The following is a 15667-nucleotide window of genomic DNA, read 5'->3' as shown; positions in this document are numbered from 1 at the left end:
AGACTCAGATTATGGAAAGGGCATCTTTGAGGGTGTACATAGTACAGAAATAACTGTATAAGAAAGCTATTTAAGAGGTAATACAATAAAAAGACTGTTTCATCGAATTCAGATCCCATAGATAAAAAATTAGTCAAGGAATAGTATTAAAATAAATTCTATCTCATGATATTAAATCGGATTCGGTACTGTGCAAGTGATGCTTTTATGTGTATTCCAATAAAAATAGTTTTATATTATGAGTTACTTGTAATTATATCATTTAATCTTATAATTAAAATATCAGTTAAGATTAAGTTAAGAAGTCTGCACATTTTCATAACTTTGCCAAGGAGTAAGAAACCTAAAGCAATTTTTTAATTTGGCTTTGATGTTAAATAAATTAGAAACGGATAACGTTCTTTATTACTATTTCAGCCGTGGATAGTGCACTTGTGGACATAGGTCTCACTTATAGTTTTACAAAAATACCGGTTGGAAGTGGTATCAATAGTTTTTCAATAGCCTTAACAAAGTCACCTGTCCAACTTGTCGACGTCACTTCATTTTAAGACCCCAGCGGCCATCTGTTCTGCATGCCATGTGTCCTGGTCACTGCCACATAATCTTAACGATCCGCGGGGCTATGTCTGATAAACTGTGACAATGATATTTGAAGAAATCGATACTGATAGTGCAATATAATTTTTTCTTATAGCTGTAATCGCTACAAGGGTGGACTGTATACCCGTGGCCCTTATTATCATAAATAATGTCTGCGTCGTACAGGCAGTAAACGTTATAAGCAACGACAAAACAAAAACATTGCACGTGACGCCATTGTTCATGGAGATAAAAAGGAAGATACGTTACATATCTTCTTTGTAAGAGCGGTAGCTATTTATAAGTTCGGAGCGTTGCGAATCAAATGTTTATTGTTAAGAGTATTGGGAACAGGTTCATTTCATTAACTAACAAGCAGAACGACATTCTCTAGGGCCGGTGTAGTGACGTCACGTGTAGCCGTTCTGGCTTGGATTTTGTTCAGTAAATATATTTTATTTTATGTATGACCTATGATAACGAATTGCAAATATATTTATTGAATTTAGTACATCAAGTGAACAGTTTCAATTCAAATATAAACATATACACCACATTAGTTTCTATAATTAGCGGAATTATGGAAATGACCTGTTTATTGGCTAATAGTTTATTAACTATAATGATGGTCGGGCTAAGACAACGCGAATTTGAAAAACAACGAAAGAAGTCCATACCTCTAACTTTATTATACTCGTAATCAAAATCATCATTTCTTACACAAAATGTCCATTGCTTTAAATGTCTTCCCCAAATAATTCTAACAGTGTCTTCCGATGTTCTTAACAAAGTCATTTATTCCCCTTGTGGGTAGTCATACTACATCGCTCTTGCCGGTCTTTGGTCGCTAGTCTAGAATCTTAAGAAAGTTATGATCTAACTTTAACTGGAAAATCTTTTTGGAGTTCACTGCTTTATCTGATTGGAATTTTAGTTCTAAACAGTTTTAATTTCTCAGAGATCTTTCATCAAACGAAATATTAAATCATCAAATAATGAGTCAAAACTTTTCTGTAGATTTAGGTGAGTGAAATTCACGACTTCATCATAAATTACCTTGTGTTTATTGCCCTAAAATAATTTAATTATTGGAATATAAATAAAATTGAAATTAATATATTTAATATGCGTTTCATTTGGTTAAATGAATTCTTAAAAACTCAAAAATTGTGTTAAAAACTCAATTGTGTTTGTGTTTTTCGAACAACTCGATAAGAATGTTGCGCATCACTAGCTGCGCTATGATCTCGGCACGTTCATACACTCTCTCAGTTTATGTTTCCCGATTCGACTCGAGAGCCGCTCGTCTGCGGTGCTGATTGCCTCATAGTCCTGCGCCGGCGCTGCCCGGGACGCGTAAACTGATCATTTTACTGCCATCAGTTAGTTTACTTGCGCTTGTTGATACCACTAATGGCGGGTGAAAAGAATTCTGACATTTTACGGCGTAATTTTATTTTATTTTAACGTTGACTCACAAAACTAATCTAGCCTTATTTTTCAATGCAAGTTAGTGCTTGTATATATTTCGTTGCTAGAAACGAACCTTTTATTAAATGAACTGAAGCAATCTCATTTTACAATGTTTAATCTTATGGTTTAGAGAATGTTTATTTTTTGATATCGACAAAACTTTTATAATATATTAAGATTTTTGCCTCAATGAAACCTGTAATGATAGTATATCAAATTTTGTTTTGTTTTGTAATATTAGATTGACTTTCAAATTCGTAGAGTAAACGATCATTCGCTGATGATATTATGTTAAGACACAAACAATTATACATCTTATAGAAGTCGTGGATATCAAAAAGCATCGTTAATTCGGAGCATAGTTATTAAATTGAAGGATTTTTCGGAGGTTTAGGTTCGGAATTGATACCCACGTTTCTTTTAATTTCAACTTGTCCAAGCTAGGCTCTTCAAAGAACCTCACTGTCCACGTAATATGTATTACAATACGTTTATGTGGATAAAATATTTCTATGGAACATACATTTATCTCCCTGAATATTAAACGAAGTAGTTTTTAATATATTATATATCGACATAAGAAATATTTTCAGCATTGTATTAATAATTCTTTTAATTCCTTATATTTATTTTTGCTTTGAAGCATAACACTTGTCTTAAGTTCCTAAAAAAATGACTTGATATTGATGATTTTGAGAAAAATGCGCCATTTATACAAAATCAGAAACAATAATCGCCATCAATGTCATAATACATGAATTATTAAACAAACCAGTTTTCTTTTTGATCACTCTGTTTTTTTTCAATTAAGTCAATAATTAAGTCTTGGTGCAGCTGGCAATGACATGCGTATATATCAATCATGTTGCCAGGATGTATGATTTTGATTAATTTTTCCCATTTTTGTATGGCAACATAATTTTTCAAAAGAATAAACGTAAAAGGAAACCTTTAATATTTAATCAAACGTATTAGACCTTAAATGTTGTATGAGTGTACTAAACACTGATGTGGACTGTACACATGTCGAAAGAAAAGCTGAGCAAGTGGAGCGCGCTGCAGGCGTGGCGAAGCACCTGCGCCAGCCGCCGGTCATCACGGACCTAATTAAATTACTTCAACCAACTTTTGGCCGCGATGCCCCAAGCTACCTTCGAGCAAAGATTATAAAACCGCAGAAACAACGCCCTCTTTTGATACTTAATAAACTATTTAGTCTGTTAAAAATATGCAAAGAAACCTAAATTAAATGCCATCTGAAATTACATCACGATCTTCATTATTCACTTATAGTGAAGACCATAGGCCGGCAACAAGCGTGGAACGTCCACCCACATGGTGGACATGACCGTCATAAAGTCGCTAAAAGACGCTAAATGCCCTTTTTCAACGGATACTATTCGATATCTATGGCGGAGACTCATGTACAGCTGTGGACGTCTTACGGCTGATGATGAAATGATGGTAATAATGATGCACTTGTACAAAATACAACGTCTAACTTAACGCTCGGAGCATTCTTTTTCAATTCAAAAAATAAATATAATAAAAGAGAAAAAATATAGGTAAGATTCAAAATCTAGTAATCTATCTAATATGTTAATCATACTTGCTTATATCTTTATTAAATCATTATTTTTTCATTGAAATAGTTTCTAAAAGTATATTCTTTTACTAGTAAAATTTTTTAACCAGTTATTTATTTACAATATTTAATTTTTTTCCTTTAGTCACAATTTATCTGTCTCATCTGTGTTCATTGTTCGTTACTCTATTCATAAAACTATAAACACGTGTAACAGACAATTTGGTAGACCGGCCGTTTCATACCGAGCTTACTAAATTAACGGTTCCTTACTAACCACTATTGACATTGCCCCATAAGACAACGTCGTACTCATAATTAGATATCTTTAGGAGTAGTGCAGTGCTTAATTTGGACATACGAAATGACTATTGATGTACAAAAATCATACCTGTAAAACGAATTGCTGATGACACGCAATGAGTCACAACAATTTACTTCAGGTTTTTTAAGATTATTCCTAAGATATATCCTGGTGATTTGATAATGTGTTAACTTTTATCGTCTAATAAAAGTAAAGAATAATAATATGACATCAAATTCGGCCTAATTTGAGAGAGCAAAACAAAAAAAGAAAGAAAATGAAGTGATCTTGGGTTAGAATAGCAAGGGTACCGTAGGAAAGTCCAGGCTCACTTTAGAAAGTGACTTGATACATGATGCCCGGTGCTTACTTTATCTGGTCTTGGGATCCCTCGGGAGTACCGAGGACAAATACTGAAAGAGTTTTTGGTAGGAAACCTTGCAAAACCCTTTCTTCTTCTAGAGGAGTAAGAATATCTTATACATAGAGTTTTATTTAAATTCTATATAAGTGCCATTTATATCATACTTTTATCCAAATCGTTTAGATTATTATATAGTTTAACATATAGAAGAAAAAAAATTATAAACAGTTACACAAAAATTATTTTTTATAAAATACCAACATTAAGAATGCTTACTCAATTTTTGTACCGCAGTGTAACCTAATCTGTGCTGCGAAGCGGATTTTCAATGAAGAACCCGAATATATAAAATCGATTGTGTGCCAATTAAAATAAAATAAAACATGTATAATAATAACATAAATTAAACAAAAAAAAATAAAAAATGCAAACTAAACAGAATAATTAAAAAGATTAAAAATATTTTTGCAATATATAAGATATAAATCAATATTAGTGCTAGTTTACCGATAGAGGACTGAGACTTGAAATAGTAGGTCGCGGGTTCAATTCCCGGGATACAATCTCATACAATACTCACTTGGAGCATTAATTGTATAGTGTTGTCACTAATCATAAATAAGTTTTCAGAAGATGGGCAGAGTCGTCCTCTGCCTACCATAATACCGCACTGCGATCGCCTACCCGCCTGCCAAGCGTGGCGATTATTGTATATCCCCCCATTGATAACTTCGGGAGAGGTGTGTACCTTGGGCGTCTATGGCTTGAAACGACAACTATGGTGACAAAGCTCTATATGCTATGTATTGTACGTAGATAAGCTAGAGAATACGATCCATTTCCCTCCTTTAATATGTCTTTACTAAGTAAAGGACCAATATTTAGCCACTTCCGCACATGCAGTGGCAGTCGTGCAACAAAGTGCACCGCCCGCCAGCCCACTGATAATGGCGTTAAACCACTCAACACGTGTTTCACCCCTCCATGGGGCATCTTCAGGAGTTATGTTACACCGATTAGTGCCAAACACAGAGTGTCATCATGTCTTTTCTGAAATAAGTTCACTTTAACAAAATGGTTCAAATGAAATTTTGTTGCCTTTTAGTGTACGTTTAAAGATTTAAAACGACGATGAGGATTAAAAGTAATTATAATCTGTACTTATTAACTTTGCACTGCCAAAACTTAGCCCGTCGCTTTCCAATAATGTAAACAATTTTAAACCAAAATAATGTAACATTATCTCAATGATCACTATGTACAATATGATTGAAAATAGGTTTAGAGGTCTTTGCCTTGCAGTGGGCGTCTTCGGGTTGAAACGACCATAAATTAAGATATCTAAAATAAATAACGGAACCTTTTATGCTACTGTATATAGCGTAGCTACTGTTATAATCTGCTAAATTGTTTTAGTCCTGTCCAAAGCGTTCACTGAGTACGTATATATGTATTTTTTATGTGCACAAACATAAATTATCATTTTATTTAAGTGTTGGTAGTACATTTCGTGTATGTACTATGGTTAATGTGTTTAGACAGGTTTTTTAAAGGGATTATTACGTATATTTTACTTACTTCTTCATTAATTGAACTCTGCACTGCCTACTTACCGGATTTATAGCCTCATAGCGATGTCTACGGTTTTAAATTCGCCGCTGTACTCTATTCATTTATTTATATTATAGTAAATAGATAAACAAATTATAAATAATAAATTACTTAGTTAATAAGAGATATCGAAATACATTCTTTCTTGCTCTTTTTCTCGTCTAATAAAGATATAATTCACATCAAAGAAGTTAATAACTCAGCGCTTTCCCCTAAATCGCTAATTTGACTTAAAATACTGCATTGAACGCGTGGGGTCTGCAACACCCCGTCTCAATCTTAACCCTTTCTTAATAAGCGAGGCTAAAGTCTTTAAAAAGGGTGCGCAGTATCTAAAACTTGGATTTAAAAGGATTCATTAAAGTATACTTAATAAACGTAAAATAATTAAAGGTTTTTAGAAATATGATGATGTTGATTTCTTGTTAAGGGGTTTATATATGAAGACCACAGCTGGGCCTAGGCTTCCCCATAGTTTGGAACTGGAAACTAATGGGATACATCGGTAGTGGCCTGCATCCAGTGATCTTCCGGCGGCCTTTACAAAGTCGTCTGTCTACCTTGTGGGGGGACGTAATATGCTGAGCTTACCAGTCCATGGTCTAAACTCCAGAATCTTAAATCTTCAGAAGCCATCTATTTTGTCACTGTGGCGTGACTACTATCACTTTAACTGCTCTTCCTTATCAATGTTAAATTTGTTTATTATTAACTAAAAATATTATTGTTTGCTATATATAATATTATAACATGTAATAAGAAGAAAATTTAACAAGCTTGTCCCATGGCGTGAAGTATTAAAATATGTAAGATAAACGTCAATTGATAAGCTATTAATGAGTTGAACCAAATAAAACGATGTAAATGTAAATTTTATAAACAACAAATTGTAAATCGATGTATCTTAAATCTAAACCAAATAGAGTAAATGGATATTACTTGTAAATAATGAAATTAGCAGAACCAGTTTGTAGGCAACGGTATCGGTCGCGCAGTAACATTGTAAACGAAAATAACAACGAATAAAACGAACGAGGTTTGATATTTTCAAATTGATAATAAATTGTCTATGTTTTATTCGATGGAGTTGAACATGATACAGAGTGTTGTGTTTAGGTGTAAAAGTTTTAAAGGAATTAATGTATATCCTATTTGTTGTCAATTGGTTTGTATATGGTTTCAATAATAGTACACATAAGTATAGTATAGTATTGTATAAGAGTTTTCAAAGTTCGTATTGGTACAATTTAATATTAATTTTTAATCACCTGTCATTACAGACTTTGTACTGCCAAAAGTTGTCGGTTGGTCATATTTTAATAGAAAATATACAAGGCTTTTGTATTAATTCTAATTTGTATTGCTTGTTTTTTTTACAATTTTTTTTGACGCTTTTACTAAACGCAGACAATTGGGAGAGGGTTACCGCTATGTATGTCTGCGTGATGACGCTCTTATATTTCTTGATAAATAAAATTTATTAATTTGGATTAAACAAATGAATTCATAAATATTTTTGATGATACCTGCATCACGATCACATGATAGCGCAGTCAGATCTCTTGATTGCTGAAATATTTTTGGAGGGAAAAACATATTTGTGTAAGACTTTTTAGTGTCTTAATGGGGATGTAAGTAACAGCTCCCGAATCGAGTCGATTTCTGAAGTTGTTACGCAGTAATAGATGATGATAAATCACCTTAATATTGATACTAATATCAGCACTCTTAGAGGCTTCGCTTCGACATTTATATGTTATAAAAATGGAACGCAAGGAACAGATGTTCGATAAAGTCTTATGGTTTTAGTGTGGAGACCTCAGAACAACACATGAATAGACTTTATAAAGGTCGTTCATCGCAAGGTACTGGATATTGGTCACTTCCAACTCTGAAGTGATGATAATGATGAATAAACGTTACGCACTAATGTTTTGGGAGGAAGATATTTTCTCCGAAGAGAGAAGAAAAGAGAAAGAGTAGAGAAAACAAAAGAAAGAAGAAAAGAGAGAGTAAATATTCATGAAAGTACTTGTATGAACTAAAAGGACTACGGTAAAACAATCTTTAAATAAAAAAAGTAAATTTAAAACATTTAAAGATGTAAAACATCGCTTAAACAGTTATTCTATTTAAATGATATATTGCCTTTTGAATTGCACAAGCAATAAATCTGCCAAAACAAAGTGCAGTGAATGTAGCAGCCGCTACACCTGGACGATGATGTCCTCCCACGTGCCCGCCGCACCTTTACTTGTCGTATCTCAGTTTTAACGCTACAAGTTTATAACATACACTAAACGTAAAGTTAGCCGAAAACAAAAAAAATCATATATTTATTTATAATTCCTAGTAAGAGTGAACGTAGCAATATTAATATACATAATATCAAAATATCGACCGCAAATTTATTCATAAATAACTCGAACGAATTACTAATATAATATTGTAATATTTTATTATTCACAGACTACAGACTTTTTAATTATGGACATATATAATCTATAAGTTCATCAAAAGACACATGATGAACGTCCGGCAAATACGTTATATACTTTCAAAAGAACTTACTGTAATTGGTCAATGTGTACACGACTTTCTAAATTACAATGATTTAATTAGTCACGAGACATGGCTAAGTTGATGCATGGTAAGTCACTATTTTACTCACGCAGATACTGAATTAGTAACTATAGGATTTAATAAGCATATTTATCTACTGACTACATGCAGATGATCTGTTTAACGTACGTCAAGATAGAATGTGACCTTCAGGGAACCTATTCTTTTTATAAAGAAACATAAGAGGGAGGCCAATGTCCAACAGTGGGTATCCTACGGCTAAATTGAATAAGATTACCATGATAAAGTATATGTATTTAATAAAAAAGTTTTTCAAAAACAAAATAAGCACGTAGTGTTCCTAGTAACAAGTGTTTTTATAAATATTTACTAAAGTAATAATACAGTGGTAAGATATTATCTCAAACATAATATGAAAGACATTTACATGCGTAGGGAAACGACCGCAAAGTTTAACTAAGACAACGCCGTTAACCACAACACATCTAATGGCCTCAGTTACAGACATGTGCTTGTTTAGTATGGTATATTGTGGTTTGCCTTACCTAATTAAGTTATTATTACTGTTATTCACATCTCCGCCCTTAACGCAACCTAAATTTGTTTTGAAGATGAGTTATCTTTTAATAATTAACCTGGATTTGTCATGAACGATACTGGATCCTGTGAAAAAGGAATACCTATTTTCCTTTTTTTTAGCGATAGTTGCCCCGCGATAGATGACTGATACTTGGGATCGAAGATCGCGAGTTCGATTCCCGGAATGCAATCATACATAATCCACACTTAATTAATGCGTTAGTAGTATTGGATTACCGCTGCTCACAATCAAGTTACCAAAGGATGGATAGCAGCATCTTCTGTGTACCATAGTACCGTACAGCGCCTGCCAAATGTAGCAATTATGGTATATCCTCCTATAGATATGTTTGGGAGTGGTGCATCTCTTGTAGTGGGCTTCTATGGGTTAAAACGACGACGACGATTTGCATTTCTATAATAACCACAAACCAACAAATACCAAAAAAAATTGTCAATTTCTTGGTCGTCTCCATATTTACAACGGGTTAGGAACGTAGGCCTTGAAAAAGGCTAATTAAGGTTATGTAGATGCTTTCACAATGTGATGCTGCAAACTCCGTGAACTTTATCCCTTATCAACGTGCACATTCAGGCTTTCTACCATCTGCCTGTGCCGAAGGACTACTGAAATCTCAAACAATTGATGGTAATTGGAAAAGTGGACAGAAACGATAAAAGGTTCTAGTTCTGTCAATTAAAATCCGATCGCTAATTGACACCACTTTTATACTGCGCTCTAATATACCCAACACAGGAAGAAGTAGCGCAGCACAACGTGCAAGTGATCATCAGTAATGATGACAACGAAACAAAAAAGAGAAGGAAATATAAATTTTATGGAATTTTAAAATATGTACAAATTAGAAGTATTTATCACCTGTAATCATTCACCCTGTATATAACATTAACTTAGCTGCATAGGACTAAGGAGAGGCGTTAGCACACAAAGGATGCAACCCTTGAGCCAGCACACCCGTGTCGATAAACAATAAAGTGCACATAACGAGACGTGTCATAATCTACACCCACGTCGGCCGGGGCCCGCTGTCTCACAAATCGCATTATGTTATTTGCAACCCGTCCAACTACGCTCAAATTGGTACCTGCGACTCGCTATCGGTATATTGACTTACGACGACAACCGTGTCAAGTTGCAAGGCGTTTCCAATAAAGGCTGATAAATGGAAAATCCAGCGAACGGTAATTAAAATTGTATCGCAAACCAACATTGACGGTTGGAACATTTTAAATGTCTTTATATTAAAATTTATTTCAAGCAGTAAAATATTAACAAAAATTTAGTTTTATTTTTAAATTAAAAACCTCTTTGGCCGTTTAATCTAGCCCATGAAAACTGTCACTTTAAAAAAATGTAAATATATTTTTTTTATCATTTGAGCGCAAATCAGTTTATTTTTCTTTTTTGTTATATGAAAGTGAAGTCTGTGATAAAAATAACCAAACTACTGTTATAACATTACACATAGTATGAGCCAAATGAAAATGTTGAAGCTCTCTGTATGCCGGATTTCAAACGATTTTTACCTGCACCAGGCTAATTATATTTTTGTAATGATAAAGTGTATCGCTTTCCACGTACGTATTTATAAGAAAAACGTGACCAAAGCAGCAAAATAAAAAAATCGAAGAAATTCTATCTGAAAGTAATATAACTATGTCAAACATTTTAAAAGATAATAAAAATAAAAACTGCAGCCTGTGAAAGAAGTCACTGGTCATTTTAACTGATCATATAAAAATTAAAAATGTATAAAATCAAAACAATTAAAAAAAATGTTCTGTCGAGAATTTTTACTACTGGTCAGTGTTTTTAAAATGCAAATTTACAGAACTTATGCTCAAAGCTCCATACAAGTTTTCTAATAAGTCATATGAGCACAATGTCGGCTTCGACTTCAGTGCTAGTTTAGAGGACTTTTAGCAATCAAGGAGTGACTGCAGCGTATTTTTCGGTAACATATCGGCATTGGTGTCTCCTGATACGATTCTTGAGTAGGTGGTTCCCTTCAATTAGAGAGATTATAGATCCGAGATTTTATATAGCTGCGTACGGATCTAAGAGATTTTTTCCTCCTAGATCTAGCTTTATTGGATGATAAGTAACTTCGACATATACATTAATGTATATCACAGTGGCCTTCTGTGTTTATTTTACATATTTTTTAATTTAATTTTGAACTTTAGATTCCAATTTTTTCTATCTTTATTTGTTTCATAACCAAAAATCTTCGTTTTAGCAGGAATCAGCGTTGATGTTAAATACACCCAAGCTTAGTTGGATACAAACCTTTTCGACTTCTTTAGAGCTGAATACTGATCCTCATCTAGTCTCAAGGTTGTTTCTCATGGTTATTCATTATTGTCAGTTTTAAAGAAAACATCAAATTCGAACCGCCGATATCTACTCTACTAATTATCAGGATAATTTGAAATGCCTGAAACTATTCATTACATCGTCTGTCAAAAGAAGTCTAGGCACTCTGTGCCCTACCACTTTATACCCGCGGAATCTGCAAATGCCATTTGGGCAGCAAGTAGATTATATTAAATAAAAACTTAATGCATAAACTATTACATAGAAATGTAATTTATATAACAGTTATTACTGTTTTTTTAAATAGAAAAAGTTATTTTTTGTTGTGCCAATACGTATGCCAATGCTAAGTATAATATACATATTATTGCATCATTTCGTATGTGGTTACAGATCTACCTCCTGGATTACTAGTAGTCTTCTTCTAAGATAAAATATAGTATACTATTAAGTAATAATGTACATGATCAAACGTTCAAATGCTTTAATATTCACTTCAAATTATCAAAGTTCCTTTTCTAATACAATGTTTTGGAATAGTCGTTGCATTTGGTTTCCGTCGTTTTGTATGTTCCGTGATATTCGTATAATCTGATTACTCCAGCGCAGATCTCTATCGGCAAAGTCGGTGCTATATAAATTTGGAACACAAACAATTCCACGGGTGTGCGGATACTGATGTCAAGCGGTGTTCGCCAAGCGCACGCCGGTACCAGTTGGCTCCGTTGCCCACTTCCTACACCACGTGTCGACCCACATTCCATTGTTTGCGGAATGCACACCAACTTCTCATCAATACATCGCAAATGGCAGATCTTTCTACAATCTACAGGATGATTGGTTATATATGTAAATGCTTTAAAAAGGAAATGTTTGCTGTCAATCAAAATACAGTTATTCCATCCAAAAATCAATATTTCAGAAATAATAAACAAAGTGATTGATGCTTTTTCAAAATTCGGATTACAACATATTAAAATTAATGAATGTTTTCAGTTGTGTCTATCTGATCCTACAAACTTTGAAGTTACCCGTCTGTCGTATTTAAATAAAAAATAATAAATATATCATATTACAGGTTGATCATTTTATACAAGATTACTGTAAATAGATATAACAGCTTCAAAAGTTTTCGCTGAAAAATGAGCCATACCTCTACCATTTTAAAGCTTTTACAACTGTCACTAATCTTTTTGTATAGGGTTAAAATGACAAATATTAGTTTGGACAAATTAATATTGATAAAAATAATCTATTTACTAAATATACAATCAGTGCAAAAAAAATTAATAATTTATTAAATATATAGATATATACATAATAGCGACAAGTCTTTTACCGGTTTATCGATCTGTATTACTGAATACCATTTTCATTAACCTATCTACAATACTAGGTCAGCGTAGTAACAATAATAAAGGCTTTTTAGACCTCTGTAATTATTAACTGTTTATTTTTTGACAAGATCATCGGGTGCAGGCCGCTTCCAACCTATCTTATATGAAATCTATGAAGAAATTATGTCCAGGATTAGATGTTCTATGGCTGAAATGATAATTTTGAATTAGCACACATGCTTTTTCTGGCATTAACACATCGTGTAGATTTGAAACGAAATGTCATAGATAGCCCAAACCTCGTTTTTGGTAGCACGTACACTAGTACTTTATCTTTTCTGATTTTGTGTGTGTATGTCTTTATTCTTATCTAATATGATTGATATGGTATTTCAACTGAAAATAGTTTTAAATACTGTACAAATGTGATAATTTTTTTTTAGTTTTTAAAACAAAGTTATGTTTACAGGATAACAAATTGATGCAGATCTCAGGGATAACAGGAATTATTGTTATGATAATATTAGATACTTTATAACAAATGAAAATGTTTCTCAAAACGCCCGTTTGTATGATCTTATACTAAACTGTTTGTCAAGTAATCTTGTTACATATTTAATCTGTTTGTAGATTTCATTATTAACAACTTTAAGGTATCTATCTGAATTGAATGTTTGCTTCTGTTCGACAATATACGGTATGATTGTGTATGTCCATCTATGTATACTCAATAAACAGTGTAACATACACTTAGGTGTAACAAACAATGATATAGGTTTAAAGGCTTTAAAGGGGTAAGTGCTCATTTGCAAGCATATAACTTTTTTATTGCACGACTACCATTGCATGTGCGGAAGTGAGTTAATATTGGTCCTTTTCTTACTTAGGATGGACTTCCGCAAGGTAACGCCTGATTCCATTAAATATAAAACTTTTTACCCATTTCCAATCAACCTGTATAAAGTTATAATTCTCAATTATGTTACAACATTTTTGTTATTTTTTTGAATACGACAGGCCAGTTACTTCTGGCAGTACAAAGTCTGCGGGAACAGATAGGAAACAATATTTAATTTAATAAGTATGAATTCGAATTACGAAAAAGCTTTTCCTTACTATATCGTAATTACGTTGTTTATAAATATTGAAACCATTGATTTTTAGATAGAATGTTGATTGTATGATTGATAGAAAAGGACCTGTATATACCCCTTTAAAACGTTTACGCTTATTTCCAATAGCCAAGTATAAATCACTTGCATAATAGTTTCAATAAAACGGACGATTTATATGTAAATCGTCATGTCCGCGAAATGATCAAGACTTATCACATCTGGGTTAAGGTTATCAGTTCTGTCGCGAGGAATGCAGTCGGTCCTTGTCGTTACTGGTTTATTTAAATCTAATATATTCAGGACAATAAATGTGATCGTTTGTTTGATGGCTGTTAATATCGATATTTACGCGTAGATTTCTTGTTTTGAGTCGTATATATTATACTTTGTACGTAACATGCAACGGATATCTAATAAACAAAAATTATACATTCAATTGACTGTATAAATAAGTGCGCGATGTGAATGAAAAGGAACCGTTTTCATTTGTTTTCACCTTTTTGAAGGTTCCATGGTCACGTCATTTTGGCCACAAGCACATATATTGTATGACAGACATTGTTAGATAAGATTGGGGATTTTTACAACATAAAGAAATATCAGCATCATTATAATTTCAACGGACGCCCATAGCTGAACAAAGGCCTTTCCCATAGATTTCCAATAAAAAATGTTTCCCCATCTATCTTAATCTATGATAGGGATTTGGCTTACGTAATTTTTTTTTCGTATTTTGTTCTTCATTTTTTTCTTCCATCCTTTACATATCGCATTCTCTCTTCTTCCTTCCTTTAAAATATCTTACACTCTTTAACTTTTATTTACATTCTGTTAATTCGTCGTTCCTGACAATATTAGATTTTTATTATTTTCTTTATCATTATTTACATTTTTTTTAAATTAGGACCCATTAGAAGCGGCCAGGTTATATTGTTCACCTTCTGTGTGAACAGCATAGACTGCACTTGCTGTCCATATTCTCCTCTCCAGAACTTTGAAGTCCCAGTTAACATATGTTGTGCGCACTGTGTGTCCTGACAACCGTTTCTTCAACTTGCCAAGCCACTATTTTGCGTCTCCGGATTTTTTCTTACCTGATTCGATCGCACGTGAAACTCTTTTCATGGTAATGATGCCTAAAGTGAGATGAGAAATGGAACTATGGAATTAAGAAATAAAAAACCCTGTTCCCTACAAAATAGGGGTGGACTTCTTTTTATGAGGCCTCCGCTATTGGGACCTCAATAGCGGAGGCCTCATAAAAAAAGTGAGATACCATATTTTAATGACGGAAGTCTTCTCTGACAGACTAACAGCAGGCCTTTGTCTTAAAGCAATGAGGGATATATTAGAAGAGATGTTTCGTTGTTTCTCAAACGCTGCACAGTCGAGTTCGGCAATTATTGTTTAATCGTCATTTCAGACTATAGATGGCCATTGCAAGGAATATGTCTTCCCCAAACATATCAAAGGGAAATTAGAGTATATTACCCATATATCCTAATTGCCATACTTAGCAAATTAGTTAGCGATCGCACAGTGTACTCTGGAAACTTGTTAGTGTGTAGTGGCAGTCTCATATAATTAACGAAATAAGCTTGAATTATGTAAGATATTATCCCGGGAATTGAAACAGCGACCTACAATCGCAAGTCTCAATCCCTAACCGCTAGGCTATTACTACTCGATTGTTGTGTATTTCGTAAAAATACAATTAAATTGCACTATGCAATGCGAATTTCTACTTTCTCTAGAATTTTTGATTATATTCGTATATTCATCGAACGGTGCAATCG

Source organism: Battus philenor, unplaced genomic scaffold (assembly GCF_028537555.1).
Source record: "Battus philenor isolate CCGP_79_NKW_IND1 unplaced genomic scaffold, ilBatPhil1.0.hap1 SCAF_7, whole genome shotgun sequence".
NCBI lineage: Eukaryota > Metazoa > Arthropoda > Insecta > Lepidoptera > Papilionidae > Battus > Battus philenor.
The sequence above is the reverse complement of the archived record's forward strand: the minus strand, read 5'-3'. Positions refer to the sequence as shown.